The 18,139-nt window shown below is 35.6% G+C and overlaps 1 protein-coding gene across 2 annotated transcripts in view; it reads right to left on the bottom strand.

Moving 5' to 3' along the window:
* The window catches only part of ADAMTS6 (ADAM metallopeptidase with thrombospondin type 1 motif 6), a 322,344-nt gene that overhangs the window by 177,246 nt on the left and 126,959 nt on the right, over positions 1-18,139 (bottom strand). The window lies entirely within an intron of this gene.

Here is an 18,139-nt window from a genome sequence, read left to right as displayed (position 1 = left end):
ATCTACACACCTGATGTAAACAATACCACAAATATAGAGTTAGTCAATATGAGACAACAAAGAAACAGCTTTCAGACAAAGAAAGAGGATAAAAAGAAACAAAAGCAACTAAATGAAGAGGAGATAGGCAATCTGCCCAAAAACAAACTTAGAGTGATGATAATGAAGATGATCCAAGATATAAGAAAAAGAATGGAAGCAAAGATGAAGTTATAAGAAATGTTTAACAAAGAACTACAAAATTTAAAGAACAAGCAAACTAAGATGAATAGCACAATATCTGAAGTGAAAAATACCCTCGAAAGAATCAACAGTAGAATAATGAAAGCAGAAGAATGAATAAGTGAAGTGGAAGACAGAGTGGTGGAAATCACTACAATGGAAACAATTAAAAAAAAAAAGAATGGAGGAGAGTCTAAGAGACCTCTGGAACATTAAATAATTTTCACATCATAGAAGGAGAAGAGAGAAAGGGCTAGAGAAAATATTTGAGTAGACTACACACAAACAAAACTTCCCTAATATGGGAAAGGGAAACACTCAGGTTGAATATGCACAGAAAGTCCTATACAGAATAAACCCAAGGAGAAACACAGCCAGAGACATAGTAATCAAACTGATAAAAGTTAAATTAAAAGAAAAAATGTTAAAACCAACAAGAGATGAGCAACAAATAACATATAAGGAGCTTCCATAAAGATAAGAGCTGATTTTTCAGCAGAAACTCTGCATTCTACAAGGGAGTGGCAAGATATATTTAAGGTAATGAAAGGGAGGAACCCAGAACCAAGAATACTCTACCCAGCAAGGCTCTCATTCAGATACAGTGGGGAAATCAAAAGTTTTACCAATAAGCAAAAACTAAAAGAATTCAGCACTACCAAGCCATCTTTACAACAAATGCTGAAGGTTGAAAAGAAAAGGCCACAACTAGAAACAAAATTACCAATGCAAAACCTCATCGGTAAAGGCAAACGTACAATAAAGGTAGGAAATCATTCACACACAAATATGGTTTCAAAACCAGAACTTGTGAGAAGAGGAAAGTACAAATATGGGATACTGGAAATGCATTTGAAATTAAGAGACCAGAAACTTAAAAAATAATTTTGTGAGTTCCCATTGCGGCACAGCAGAAACGAATCCAACTAGGAACCATGAGGTTGCAGGTTCCATCCCTGGCCTCACTCAGTGGATTAAGGATCCAGCATTGCCGTGAGCTGTGGTATAGGTCTCAGATGAGTCTTGGATCTGATGTTGCTGTGTCTGTGGTGCAGGCCAGCAGCTATAGCTCTGACTGGACCCCCAGCACCTGGGAACCTCCATTTGCTATGGGTGCTCCCCTAAAAAGCAAAATAATAATAATAATAGTAATAATAATAATAAAAATAATATTGCATATATACAGAATGCTATAGCAAAACTTCATGAGAACCTTAAGAAAGGACAATAGACACACACATTTTAAAAAAAGAAGAAAAAGAAAGAGCAGCCAAATATACCACCAGAGATTATTATCAAATCACAAAAGAGAAAGGGAAGAAAAAAGTTCAATGTCAATCCAAAACAATTAGAAAATGATAATAAGCACATATATGTCAATAAATACTTTGAGTATAATATAAATACGTATATATCAATAATTACTTTGGATTAAAAACTCCAATCAAAATACATAGACTGGCTGAAATGGTAAAAAAATAAGATCCATATATATGCTATCTACAAGAGACCCATTTCAGACCTATGGACAAACACAGACAGAAAGTGAGAGGATGGAAGAAGATATTCCATGCAAACGAAAATCAAAAGAAAGCTGGAGTACCAATATTCATTTCAGACAAAATAGGTTTTAAACAAAAGATGTTTACAAGAGACAAAGAAGGACACTACATAATGATCAAGGGATCAATTTAAGAAGATATAAAAATTGTAAATACATAGGTACCCAATATAGGAGCACCACATTATATAAGGCAACTGCTAACAGTCATAAAAGGAGAAACTGACAGTAATATATAACAGTGAGGGACTTTAAACATCCCACTTAAATCTATGGATAGGTCCTACGAACAGAAAATAAAGAAAGAAACACAGGCTTTAAACAACATATTAGAACAGACAGAATTAATTGATATTTATAGAACATTCCATCCAAAAGCAGCAGAACACACTTTCTTCTCAAGTGCACATGGAACATTCTCCAGGATAGATCACAACTTGAGCATAAATCAAATCTCAGTAAATCTAAGAAAAGTGAAGTCATATCAAGCATTTTTTCAGTCTACAACAATTGGAGAATGAAAATTAACCAAAAGAAAAAAAAACCTGCAAAAAATACAAACATATGGAGGCTAAACAATATGCCACTAAACAACCAATGAATCACTGAAGAAATCAAAGAGTAATTTAAGAAAACCTAGAGACAAAGGACAATGAGGATATGATGATTCCAAACCTGAGGGACACAGCAAAAGCACTTCTGAGAGGGAGGTTTATGGCAAAACAATCTCACCTCGGAAAACAAGAAAAGTCCCAAATAAACTACCTAACATTACAACTAAAGCAACTAGACAAAAAAAAACAAAACCCAAAGTTAGTAGAAGTAAATAAATGGTAAAAATCACAGCAGACATAAATGAGACAGAGATGAAAAAAAAAATAGGAAGGATCACTGAAACTAAAATCTGGTTCTTTGAAAAAACAAACAAAAATGATAAACCTTTATCCAGACTCATCAAGAAGAAGAGGCACAGGGCCCAAATCTATAACATTTGAAATGAAAAAGAAGAAATTACAACTGAAGTCATGAAATAAAAAGGATCATAAGAGAGTACTATAAGCAACTATATGCCCCTCCCCCAAAATGGAAAGCCTAGATAAAATGGACAAATTCTTAAAAAGGTACAACCTTCCAAGACTGAACAAAGTAGAAACAGAAAATATAAATGGACCACCAATACTGAAATTGAATATGTGATTTAAAAACTTCCCCCCAAAAGTCCAAGATCTGATGGCTTCACAAGTGAATTCTAGCAAACATTCAAGGAAGAGTTAACACCTATCCTTCTGAAAGTCTTCCAGAAAACAGTGTAGGAAGTAATATTCCCAAGCACATTCTATGAGACCATCATCACTCTGATAGCAAAACCAAATAAAAACACAACAGAAAAAGAAAACTAAAGGCCAATATCATTGATGAATATAGATACAAAAATCCTCAACAAAACATTAGCAAACCAAATCCAACAATACATTAAAAGGATCATACACATGATCAAGTGGGACTTATCCCAGACATACAAGGATTTTGCAATAACCACCAATCAATCAATGTGAGACACCACATTAGTAAAGTGAAGAATAAAAAGTATATGGTCATCTTAATGGATGCTAAAAAAAGCTATTGATAAAACTCAATTACCAATTATGATAAAAACTCTTGAGAAAGTGGGCATAGAGGAAACCTACCTCAACATAATAATGGCCATAAATAACAAACCCACAGCTAAAATTATTCTTAATGGTGAAAAACTGAAAGCATTTCCGCTAAGAACAGGAACAAAACAGGGATATTCTCTCACACAATTTTTATTCAACAGAATTTTGGAAGTCCAACTACAGCAATCAAAGAAGAAAAAAATAAAAGGAATTTAAATGCACAAGAATTAAAACTGTCACTGTTTGCAGATTACATGATACTATACTTAATACATTCTCAAATTACAAATGTCAGAGAGCAAGTGGAGAAAAGGAAACCCTCCTACACTGTTGATGGGAATGTAAATTGGTGAAGTCACTATGGAAAACAGTATGGAGGTTCCTCAAAAAAACTAAAAATAGAATTACTATATCATGTAGCAATCCCACTTCCAGGCACATATCCAGATAAATGTATAATTCAAAATGATACATGGACCCCTATGTTCAGAGCAGCACCATTCACAATAGCCAAGATATGGAAGCAACTTAAAGTTCGAGCCAACACAGGACCCGCTGCAGCCCAGAAAAGCTGCAACAAGCCTGGCCGAGTCGGGAAAAGATCTCAGACGGTTTTTCTGAGTCAGGCTGTCCTGGGGAGGAGCCTCTTGGGTCTCCAACAGCCCTGCTACCTGCCCAAGCCCCCAGGGGGTGCCAAGACCTAGTGGACCAGCTGCATAGGACTGCCAGCTCCAGGCAGGACCCCCTGCAGCCCAGAAAAGCTGCAACAAGCCTGGCCGAGTCGGGAAAAGATCTCAGACGGTCTTTCTGAGTCGGGCTGCCCTGGGGAGGAGCCTCTTGGGTTTCCAGCGGCCCTGCTACCAGCCCAAGCCCCCAGGGGGTGCCTCACTCCCACGGAATAGCTGCTCAGCATCACCAGCCCCCTGGAGGAGCCCCTGCAGCCCAGAAAAGCTGCAACAAACTCGGCCAGATTGTGAAAAGATCCACCTACATTCTCAGGCCGTCCTTCTGAGTTGGGTTGCCCTAGGGAAGAGCCTCTTAGGTTCTCAGTGACCCAGATAGCTGCTCCAGCCCCCAGGGGCTGCTGCACTCCTGAGGAACAGCTGCCCAACACCGCCAACCCCCTGCAAGAACCCCACAGCCCAAAAACACCAGAGCAAGCTCTGCATGACCAAGTGAAATCTGCTACCATCGTGGTGTGGACCTCCCAGTCCTGTCTGCCCTCAGGAAGCCCTCCTTTGCTTCAAAGAAACACTGTTACCCCATCAACACTCCATAAAAGCCACACTGCCTCAAAAAAGATTGAGCAACAACGCCAGCCCTCAGGAAATAGTCCATGGCAGTGACAAGGCAAACACTGCCCGATAATGGAGAGTACAACTCCCTCAGGAGAAAGAAAACAACAAGCAAGATGAAGAAGCTGAGAAACCACCCCCAGTCAAACCAACAGGAGAACTCACCTAAAACAGTCAACAATGAAACAGATCCCTGCAGTCTGACAGACCTGGAGTTCAAAAGAGAAACAGTGAAAATACTGAAGGAATTAAAAGAAGATATGAGCAGTAATGCAGATACCCTCAGAAAGGAACTAGAAAATATAAGGAGGAGCCAAGAAAAACTAGAACATTCATTTGCAGAGATGCAAACTGAACTAAGGGCAGTAAAAACCAGAATGAATAATGGCAGAAGAACGAATCAGTGATATGGAGATATGAATAATGGAAATCACTCAATCCGGTCAACAGACAGAAAACCGAATCAAAAAACTGGAAGGCAATATAAGAGACCTATGGATAATATAAAGTGGGCCAATCTACGCAAATAGGCATAACTCTCCCAGACTTCAAGAAATACTACAGAGCCAGTCATAAAACAGTGTGGTACTGGTATCAAAACAGACAGACAGACCAATGGAACAGAAGAGGAAAACCCAGAAATAAAACCCTGACACCTATGGTCAATTCATCTTTGACAAGGGAGGCAAGAACATCAAATGGGGAAAAAGAAAGTCTATTCAGCAAGCATTGCTGGGAAACCTGGACAGCTGCATGCAAAGCAATGAAACTAGAACACACCCTCACACCATGCACAAAAATAAACTCCAAATGGCTGAAAGACTTAAATAGACAACAGGATACCATCAAACTCCTAGAAGAAAACATAGCCAAAACACTCTCTGACATCAACATCATGAATATTTTCTCAGGTCAGTCTCCCAAGCAATAGAAATTAGAGCAAAAATAAACCCATGGGACCTCATCAAACTGAAAGCTTTTGCACAGCAAAGGAAACCCAAAAGAAAACAAAAAGACAACTTCAGAATGGGAGAAAACAGTTTCAAATGATGCAACCGACAAGGGCTTAATCTCTAGAATATATAAACAACTTATACAACCCAACAGCAAAAAAGCCAATCAATCAACGGAAAAATGGGCAAAAGACCTGAATAGACATTTCTCCAGAGAAGATATACAGATGGCCAACAAACACATGAAAAAAGCTCAACATCGCTGATTATAAGAGAAATGAAATCAAAACTACCATGAGATACCACCTCACACCAGTCAGAATGGCCATCATTAAAATCCACAAAAACAAGTGCTGGAGGGGCTGTGGAGAAAAGGGAACCCTCCTGCACTGCTAGTGGGAATGTCAACTGGTACAACCACTATGGAGAACAGTTTGGAGATTCCTTAGAAATCTATACATAGAACTTCCATATGACCCCGCAATCCCACTCTTGGGCATCTATCCGGACCAAACTCTACTTAAAAGAGACACGTGCAGCCATGTTCATTGCAGCACTATTCACAATAGCCAGGACATGGAAAACAACCCAAATGTCCATCGACAGATGATTGGATTGGAAGGTGTGGTATATATACACAATGGAATACTACTCAGCCATAAAAAAGAATGACATAATGCCATTGCTTGCAGCAATATGGATGGAACAGAGAATCTCATACTGAGTGAAATGAGCCAGAAAGACAAAGACAAATACCATATGATATCACTTATAACTGGAATCTAATATCCAGCACAAATGAACATCTCCTCAGAAAAGAAAATCATGGACTTGGAGAAGAGACTTGTGGCTGCCTGATGGGAGGGGGAGGGAGTGGGAGGGATGGGGAGCTTGGGCTTATCAGACACAACTTAGAATAGATTTACAAGGCGATCCTGCTGAATAGCATTGAGTACTTTGTCTAGATACTCATGCTGCAACAGAAGAAAGGCTGGGGGAAAAAATGTAATTGTAATGTATACATGTAAGGATAACCTGACCCCCTTGCTGTCCAGTGGGAAAATAAAAAAAATTATTAAAAAAAAATCGTTCTAGCCAACAGAGGAATGGATAAGGAAGATATGGTACATATATACAAGAGAATACCACCCAGTCATAAAAAAGGTGTGAAATTATGCCATTTGCAGCAAGATAGACGCAAGTAGAGATTCTCATCCTAAATGAAGTCAGAAAGACCAAGACAAATACCATATGATATCACTTATATGTGGAATGTAAATTATGGCACAAATAAACCTATCTATGAAACAGAATGAGACTCACAGGCATAGAGAATACAATTGTGGTTGCCAAGGTAGAGTTTGCATAGGGTATGTATCAATTGGGATTTTGGGGGTAGTAGGTAAAAACCATTACATATAGAATGGATAAATAACAAGGTACTACTGTATAGCACAGGGAACTATATTCAATATCATGGAATAAACCATAATAGAAAAGAATATGAAAAATAATGCATATATTTGTATAACTGAATCACTTTTCTGTATAGCAGAAATTAATCAAAATTGTAAATCAATATGCTTCAATAAAAAATTTTTTGAAATGGAAATTTTATTTAAAAATTAACTGTGATAAATTAAAGACTCAAATTGTAAACAATAGAGCAACCACTAAAAACATATAAAGAAGGAGTTCCCATTGTGGTGCAGCAGGTTAATGATCTGTCTTGCCTCCATCAGCAACAAGTTTGATTTCCCAACCTGGCCAGTGGGTTAAGAATTCAACTAAGATTAGGAACAAGACAAGGATATCCACTTTAGCAAGGAAATCAGAGAAGAAAAAAGAAATAAAAGGAATCCAAACTGGAAAGGAAGAAGAAAAACTATCACTGTTTGCAGATGACATGATACTATATCTGGAAAATCCTAAAAACATTACGAGGAAACTGTTAGAGCTTATCAATGAATCTGACAAAGTTGCAGAATAGAAAATTAATACACAGAAATTGACTGTATTTCTACATACTAACCATGAAATATTAGAAAGTGAAATAAGAGAAACCATCCCATTTACCATCTCATCAAAAAGAATAAAATATATACATAAAAAAGACCTAAACTATAAGACACTGATTGAAGAAATCAAAAACATCACAAACTTATGGAAAGATATACCATGCTCTTGGATTAGAAGAATCAATATTATCAAAATGACTATATTACAAGGCAGACTGAATGCAATCCCTATGAAATTACCAAGGACATTCTTCACAGAACTGCAAGAAAATGTTTTAAAATTTAGAGGAGTTCTCTTTGTGGCACAGTGAAAAAGAATATGACTAGCATCCATGAGGACACAGATTCAATCCCTGGCCTCATCAGTGGTTTAGGGATCTGGCATTCCCATGAGCTGTGGTGTAGGTTGCAGACATGGCTCAGATCTGGCATTGTGTGGCAGTGGCATAGACTGGCAGCTGCAGCTCCAATTTGACCCCTAGCCTGGGAACCTCCATATGCCATGGGTGCAGCCCCAAAAAGACCAAGAAAAAAAAAAACCCCAAAAAGAATAAAATGCGTTTGGAAAACAGCATAGACCATGAAGAGCCAAAGCAACAGTGAAAAAGAAAAACAGAAATGGAAGAATCAGGTTCCCTAACTTCAGAAAATATTAGAAAGCTATAGTTATCAAAAAAACATGCTATTGGCACAGAAAAAGAAATATAGATCAAGGGAACAGGACAGAAAGCCCAGAAATAAACCCAAGCACCTATGGTCAACTAATCTATGACAAAGGAGGCAAGAACATACAGTGGAAGAATGATAATCTCTTCAACAAGTGGTGCTGGGAAAACTGGAAAGCTACATGTAAAAGGATGAAATTAGAACACCTTCTAACACCATAGACAAAAATAAACTCCAAATGGATTAAAGACCTAAAGCCAGATACTATAAAACTCCTCGAGGAAAACATAGGCAGAATGCTCTTCAACAAAAATCACAGCAACATTTTGTTTGATCCACCTCCCAGAATAAGGTCAATAAAAACAAAAATAAACCAATGGAAACTAATTAAACTCAAACGCTTTTGCAGAAGAAAGGAAACTATTTTTTTTTGTCTTTCTGTCTTTTCAAGGGCCACACCCACGGCATGTGGAGGTTTCTAGGCTAGCGGTCTAATCAGAGCTGTAGGTGCTGGCCTACACCACAGCCACAGCAACACCAGAACCAAGCCGCGTCTGTGACCTACACCACAGCTCATTGCAATGCCACATCCTTAATCTACTGAGCAAGGCCAGGGATTGAACCCACAACCTCATGTTCCCTAATTGGATTCGTTAACCATTGAGCCATTATGGGAACTCCAGGAAACTACTTTTAAAAATGAAAAGACAACACACAGAATGGGAGAAAATCTTTGAAAATGATGCAACAATCAAAGGTCTAATCTCCAAAATATACAAACAACTCATAAAACCCAATGACAAAAAAGCCAACAAACCAGGTGAAAAATGGGCAGAAGACCTAAACAGACATTTCTCCAAAGAAGACATAGGAATGGCCAAGAGGCACATGAAAAGATGCTCAACATCACTAATTATTAGAGAAATGCAAATCAAAACTAAAGTGAGGTACCACCTCACACAGGTCAGAATGGCCATCATTGATAAGTCAACAAACAACAAATGCTAGAGAGGGTGTGGAGAAAAGGGTACCCTCCTTCACTGTTGGGGGAAATGTAAATTGGTACAACCACTATGGAAAACAGTATGGAGGTTCTTCAGAAAACTAAATATAGAACTACCATATGATCCAGCAATCCCATAAAATGCCTCTAACTGACAATGCCAGAACACTCCACTTGACAATAGCAACATACATTTCATTTTTAAGAGTGCAAGATACATTCATTAAGATAAAAAATGTGAAGGACCCTAAAGCAAGTCAATACAGAAGGATTAAAATCATAGAGTATATTATTTGGTCACAATCACACATACACACACACACACGCATACATATATATTAAATTTTTGTTAATAAAAAAGGTGCAGAAAGTAATGAACTAAGCTTCTATTTTTAAACAATTTCAAAAGAAGAGGAAATAAAATTGAAAATAAGCATAAGGAAAGAAAAAATAAAGAATAAAACAGCAATACTTTAAAATGAACAAAAAAACTGAGAAAATCAATAAATCAAAATCTGTTTTTTTAAAATACTTCAGTATAATCGATAAATCTTTTGCTTTATTGATCAGGAAAAAAAGGCGAAGTAAGATTAGCAAGATGGCAAAAAAGACAATTCCTAACTTTGGTTCCCTTCACAGAAATAGGAACTTGAAAATATAGGTAGATAAGTTGCTGTTGTGAGGATCCCAGAATTCAGGGGTGAGATAGTAGCAACTCCTTGAAACACAGCAAACACAAAAAACACATGAGAAATAATTTGAAGCTATACATTTCTTTCTGGGTCCTTTTTTAGCATCATATCATTTTTGCTTTTTCATTTTTATCCAGTTAACTCTCTCTCTCACTCCGTGTCTGTGTGTGTGTGTGTGTGTGTGTGTGTGTGTGTGTGTGTGTGACTGTGACCAAAAGATGTAAATTGTGATGTCTAAAACAGAAAACACAAAAAAAGGGGAGGAGTCAAAGGGTATAATTTTTGTATGCAATAAATGCTGTCATCACCTTACAGTAGAACTTAACAACTATGATATGTTTTGTGTAAAGCTCATTGTTACCACAAAGCAAAAACCTACAGGAGATACACAAAAGATAAAGAGAAGGGAACCCAAATATACCAACAGAGAAAATCATCAATTCAAAAAGGAAGACAAGGAGTTCCCATCATGGTGCAGTGGTTAATGAATCCAACTAGGAACCATGAGGTTGTGGGTTCGATCCCTAGCCTTGCTCAGTGGGTTAAGGATCCGGCATTGCCATGAACTGTGGTGTAGGTTGCAGATGCGGCTTGGATCTGGCATTGCTGTGGCTGTGGCGTAGGCTGGTGGCTACAGCTTCGATTAGACCCCCTAGCCTGGGAATCTGCATATGTCATGGGAAGTGGCCCTAGAAAAGGCAAAAAGACAAAAAAAAACCCCAAAAAACAAAAAAACAAACAAAAGGGAAGACAAGAACAAAGAAATAAGAAAGGAATGAAAGAACAAATGATTCATGAAACAGACAAAAAATAGTAAGATGGCATTACCAGGTCCTGACCTATCAATAATTACTTTAAATGTAAATGGATTAAATTCTCCAATCAAAAGACACAGAGTGACTGAATGGTTAAAGAAAAAAGATTCAATTATGCTGACTACAAGAGAATTAACTCAGCTTTAAGGAAACAAGTAGGCTCAAAATGAAAGGATGGAAAAAAGATATTCAGTGCAAATGTAAGCCAAACTAGAACAGGAGTAGCTAAACTAATAAGAGACAAAGTCGACGTTAACTAAAAAACTGTAAGAAGACAAAGTAAGTCATATAATAAGGGAGTCAATACATTAAGGTAATATAACAAGTGTAAATATTTATAAACTCAACATAGGAATATCTAAATATATAAAGCAAACATAAAAAAGAAATTAATAATAAAATAATAATTGATGGGGACTACAATCCCCCACTTTCAATAATGGATATATCATTCAGACAGAAAATCAAAAGAGAAACATTGGATTTGAACTATATTTCGAATGGACTTAAAAGACCTATACAGACAATTTCATCCAACAGCAAGAGAATACACATTATTCTTAAGTATACACAGAACATCTTCCAAATATATGTGATCACATAATAGATCACAATACAAATCTTAACAAATTTAAGAAGACTGAAATCACTTCCAGTCACAATAGTATAGAACTAGAAATCAACAACAAAATAAAGTAAGAAAATTCATAAACACATAGAAATTAAATAACACACTGCTGGTCAAAGAAGAAATTAAAAGGATAATCACAACTATCTTGAGACTAATGTAAATGGAAATATACCAAATCTTAAGGGATTCGGCAAAAGCAACTTTAAAAGGGAAATTTATAGCAATAAATGCCTACGTTTAAAAAAAAAAAAACCTCAAATAAGCAACCTAACTTTAAACAACTAGAGGGAAAAAAAAGGCAAAATTTGTAGAAATTGAAAGAAAGAAAATAAGAAAGTTCAGAGAAGAAGTAAAAAAAGTAGAAAAACAGTAGAAAAGATAATGAAATCAAGAGCTGGCATTTTGAAAAGATAAACCAAACTAATCAACCATTAAATAGTGTAATAGAATAAAAGAATTTTAAATAAAATCAGAAATAAAATGAGACATTACAACTAATACCATAGAAATACAAGTATTATAAGAGATTACTACAATTATAAACCAACAAATTAGATAACTTGGAAGAAAAGGAAAAATTCCTAGAAACATATAATATACTGAGACTATATCATGAAGAAACAGAATTTTGAACAGATCAATGACAAGGAAAGACATTGTTCAGTAATCAAATTCTTCCAAAAGATAAAGGCCCAGGGCCAGGTGGATTCACTGGTAAACTCTAAAAAAAGTATAGAAAAAATTAATGCCAATCCTTCTCTAACTCTTCAAAAAAAATTGAAGAGGAACATTCCCAGACTCATTCTACAAGGCAGTATTATTACCTTTGTATCAAAGCTAGATGAAGATACTACAAGAAAGAAAACTGCAGGATTTCTCTGGTGGTTCAGCCAGTTAAGGATCTGTTGTTGTCAGTGCTATGGCGTGGATTCAATCCCTGGCCTAGGAACTTCCACATGCTGTGGGTGTGGCCCAAAACAAACCAACCCCAAAAAACTACAGATCAATATTCCTGATGCAAAATTCTCAACAAAATATTAGCAAAACAAATTCAACAATATTTTAAAAGCATCATACACCAGTATCAGGTAGGATTCATCCTTGGGACGCAAAGATAGTTCAACATACACAAATCAATAACTGTGATATATTACGTTAATACAATGAAATCCTTAAAAAAAATCATATGATCATCAGAGTAGATGCAGAAGGAGCATTTGATAAAATTCAAAACTTTTCATTATAGAAATTCTCAACAAAGTGAGTATACAAGGAAATACCTTAACACAAAAAAGATAATAATATATAATAAGCCTACAGCTAAATTATACTCGATGAAAAGTTTGAAGCTTTTCCTCTAAGATCAGGAAGAAGATAAGGGTGACTTCTCTCACTACTCTTATTCCACACAGGACATGATAGACCAGTCAGTCAAGAATAAGAAATAAAAGCCATCTAAGTAAGAAAAGAAAAAGTAAAATTGTCCCTTTTTGCAGATGTCTTGATCTTGTGAACAGAAAAATGTAGAGATGCCATCAAAAAATGGTAAGAACTAATAAATGAATTCAGTAAAGTACAGGATAAAAAATCAACATACAAAAATCAGTTGTATTTCTGTACACTAACAATGAACAAGCCGAAAAAGAAATAGCTTAAATTTAGCCAAGGTGGTGAAAGACCCATACACTGAAAACTACAAGACATTGTTTTGCTATAAAGACACTCCATTTAATGGATATTAATAGACATTCCATGTTAATGGATAGAAAAGAATTAATATTGTTAAAATGTTCATACCATTTAAGCCATGTAGTAGAGGTTCAATGTAATTTATATAAAAATTCAAGGGAGTTCCCACTGTGGCACAGTGGGTTAAGAATTCAACTGCAGCGGCTTGGATCACTATGGCAGTAAAGGTTTGATCACCAGCCCAGCGCAGTGAGTTAAAGGATACAGCATTACCACAGCTGCAGCTCAGATTCAATCCCTGTACTTTGAACTTCCATATGCTGTGGGTGTGGCCATTAAAAAAAAATCAATGACACATTTCGTAAAAATAGAAAAACAATCCTAAAACCTGCATGGAACTACACAACACCCTAAACAGCCAAAGCAATCTTGAGAAAGGACAAGGCTGGAGGCATCACTCCTCCTAATTTTAAACTATACTACAAAGCTACAGTAACCCAAAGAGCACGGTATTGATATGAAAATAGACATGTAGGCCCAATAGAACAGAACAGGGAGTCCAGAAGAAAAACCACACACATATTGCCAACTAATATTTGAAAAGGGGACCGTGAATACTCAATGGGAATAGTCCTTTCAATAAATGATGTTTGGAAAACGACATTTCCACGCCCCCCCCAAGTGAAATTGGACCCCTATCTTACACAATTCACAAGAATTAACTCGAAATAGATTAAAGATGCAAATGCAAAACCAGAAACTATAAAACTTACAGAAGAAAACATGAGGAAATGCTCCTTGACACTGATCTTTGCAATGAATTTTTAGATATGATATCAAAAGCATATGGAACAAAAGCAAAAATAAATAAGTTAGACTATAGCAAACTAAAAAAAGCTTCAGAACAGCAGAAGAAATAATCAACAAAATGAAAAGACAACTTACAGAATGGAAGAAAATATATTTGTAAATCACACATCTGATAAGGGATTAATAAGGATATTAATACAAAATATAAGGGAACTTGTACGACAACTCAATAGCCAAAACAAATAAAGAATCTAATTTTAAAATGGTCAAAGGACTTGAGTGGGTGTTTCTTCTGAAGAAGATGGACAAATGACCAATAATATCTTGGGCAAGTACTTGAAAAGATGCTCACATCACTAATCACATGGGAAATGCAAATCAAAACCACAATGAGATATCACCGTACATCTGTTAGAACAGCTAACAAGATATTACAAGTGCTAGCAGGGATGTGGAGAAAAGTGAACATGTATACTGCTGGTGGGAATATAAAATGGCATAGCCATTTGAAAAATAGTATTAAGTTTCCTCAAAGGAATTAAAAATAGAACTATCACATGATTTAGCAATCCCACTTCTGGGTACATAGCCAAGGGAAATAAAACCAATATTTCAAATAGACATCTATACCCCCACGTTCACTGAAGCATCATTCACAATATCCAAGATATGAAAAAACCTAAGTATCTATCAATGGATGCATAATAAAGGAAATGTGATACACACACACACACACACACACCACACAGTGGAATATTATTCAGTCATTTAAAAATAGGAAATTCTGCCATTTCCTTCTGCAAAGCAAAAGAAACAATCAACAAAATGAAAGGCAGTCTATGGAGTGGAAGAAAATACATGCAACATGGATCAATCTTTGGGGCATTATGGTAAGTGAAAAAAGTCATACAGACAAAGACAAATACTGTCTGATCTCATGTGTGGAATTTTAAAAAGTTGAACTCATAGAAAGAGAGAGTAGACTGGTGGATGTCAGGGACTTGGGGCCTAGGGCAAAGAGAAGATGGTGTTCAAAATGTACAAATTTCCAGTTATAAGATGAAAAAGTTCTGAAGGTCTCATATAAAGCATGGTGACTTACAATTAATAATACATTATTCTATACTCGAAAGTTGCCTGTGAGAATGAATCTTAAATGTTCTCACCATATAAAAAGGTAATTAAATGTTCTTACATAATCTTAAATGTTCTCACATATAAAAAGGTAATTATATGATGTGTTGGATGTGTTAACTGACCCTATCGTGGTAATCATTTTGTAATATATATGTGTATAGAATCATCACATTGTATACCTTAAACTTATATAATGTTATATGTCAATTATACCTCAATAAAACTGGAAAAAAATTTAAAAAGAAAAAAACAAATTACAATATCAGGAGTAAATGATGAAACATCATTTATATTATAGATATTTATGGTTTTTTTGTTTTGTTTTGCCTTTTTTGCCATTTTCTTAGGCCGCTCCCACAGCATATGGAGGTTCCCAGGCTAGGGGTCGAATCGGAGCTGTAGCCACCGGCCTATGCCAGAGCCACAGCAACGCAGGATCCAAGTCACATCTGCGACCTACACCACAGCTCACGGCAACACTGGATCCTTAACCCGCTGAGCAAGGCCAGGGATCGAACCCACAACTTCATGCTTCCTAATCAGATTAGTTAACCACTGCATCACGACGGGAACTCCATATATTATAGATATTTAAAAAGACAAGAGAACATTAGGAATAACTATATAAAAATCTGAGAATTAGGTTGAAATAGTCTAATACTACAAAAGACATAATCAAAAAAGATTCAAAGGATTTAGATAATGTTATCCTTTATCTAATTTAAATTTATTAATAATGTTGTCACAAAGAAAATTTTAGGCTCACGATGACTTCAGTGATGAAGTCTTCAAACATTTAAGGAAGAAATAATATCAATCTTATATATATCTTCCACAAAATAGAACATTTCCTAATTCAATTTATAAGACTAACTTTATTCTGATACTAAAACTAAAGACATTAAAAGAAAACTACAAATCAACAAACATTTTTAACAAATTGTGCTGAAATAAATGGATATTCATATAAGAAAAAAAAGAACTTCAACCCTTACATCATACAAAAAAGTTAATTCAGAATGGATTATAGATCTTAATATAAAAGCTAAAAGTATAAAGCTTCTGGACAAAACTATAGAAGAAAATCTTCACAATATTGAAGTAGGCAAAGATTTCTGAGGATACAAAAAACACAAAACATAAAAGAAAGACTACAAATTAGACTTCATCAAAATTTTTAAATTGGTTTTCACAGGACACCACTAAAAATGAATGGCAAGTAACGGACTTGGGGAAAATATTCATATTATGAATACATGACAAAGACTTTTATTCAAAATATATTGAGAATTCTTGCAACTCAATAAGAAGAAAACATCTCATTTTTTTTTAAATGGTAAAAGTTTTTTAATAGACATTCAAGAAAATAATGAATAACAAATAAGCACATGAAAAGATGCTCATCATCCCTTGCTAGGGATGTTGTTGTTATATTATTTATCAGAAAACCCACTAAAGATAACCCACTAATTAAAGTCATGATGAGTTACCACTAAAATGTATAATAATGGCTAGGTTAAAAAGACTTATAGTCATAGATGTTGGCAAGAATCTGAAGTAAATGGAACTCTCAGATATTTCTAGCGGGAATGTAAAATGGTATATACTTTTACATTGGTAGACACTTTGAAAAACAGTTTATTCATTATAAAGAGAAACTTACACATACCATATTCCCAGCAGAACTACCCACAAGAAATGAAAGCATATGTTCATACAAGTTCTTTTACATGGCTGTTCAAAGAACTATTCATAATAGCCCCAACTAGAAACCATCTAAAATGTGTGATGTGTGCTACTATGATATGGAATGCTCTTCAGAACAAACAAACAAACAAAAAGAACTATTGATAACACACAATAAGAATGAATCTCAAAACCATTATTCTGAGGGAAGGAAGCTAGACACAAGAATACTCATTATATGAGTCCACTTAAATGAAACTCTAGAAAGGACAAGTTTAATCTAAAAGTTAGAAAGTAGATCTGTGGTAGCCTGTGGCCAAGGAAAGGGGGAGGGGTCTGGAGACTGTAAAAGGGAACAAAAGGACTTTTTCAGGTAATGTAAATGTTGATATCTTGACTGAGATGGTAGCTACATTTGTGAAAATTCACCAAATTGTACACAAGATGGGTGCTTATTTATCGCATGTAAATTATACCTAAATGTTTTTAAACATACCCGTGGGAAAGCAAACACTTCTAGAGAATAGAACACAACTCATTTATAAGACTAACAATATTTTGATACCAAAACTAGACAAAGCCATCAAAGTGCCAACTACTTTAGTGGATGCTTATTATAAGCATTCTATCAAGAAAACACAGCATTTAAAGACACTTAGGTATGTGCAGCAGGAGAGGGGAAGTTTGAATAAAGAAACAATAATAAGAGCTTCCTAACATAACCAACCGAATTTACACTTTTATCCTGAAGTCTTGGTACATTTCTCCTTTTTAAAAAATTCATCTCCTAACCAATCTTCTATAAAAAGCATACCCTATTATGTGACTAAAAATTGATATTGATTTCCAAAAGCAAGACTGATATACTCTGCAGCTTTCAAGATAATCTTTCAATATAACACTTCTTTCAATTCTTTCAAAGTCAGTAATAGTTTACTCAATTACTATTAGTTAATGAGTTAGGTCAAATCTAAAAGATTTATCATCATAGAACCTGCTATTTTTTCATGAAAAAAAAAATAAGTAGAGAGAGTAGCATAATGTAAACGAGCAGGGCCCTGTGGGGCTCCTGGACACAAAAGCCTTTCTGTGTCCTCCATTTCTTAGGAAATGGACCTCATTCAGCTGTCATGACCTTCCCTGAGTTCCTAGGTTACAGGTTCAGACAGTCACCGATCAGGGAATGAAGGGGATGAGAAGACAAGGGAGGAATAGTCAATAAACAATAGTACAGCCTTGGGACAGGATCCTGGTTCCCCCTCAAGGGATAAACATAATAATACAGGCATCTTATACATCTAAA

The sequence above is a fragment of the Phacochoerus africanus genome, chromosome 1 (assembly GCF_016906955.1).
Source record: "Phacochoerus africanus isolate WHEZ1 chromosome 1, ROS_Pafr_v1, whole genome shotgun sequence".
NCBI classification, from domain to species: Eukaryota; Metazoa; Chordata; class Mammalia; order Artiodactyla; family Suidae; genus Phacochoerus; species Phacochoerus africanus.
The sequence above is the reverse complement of the archived record's forward strand: the minus strand, read 5'-3'. Positions and strand labels throughout refer to the sequence as shown.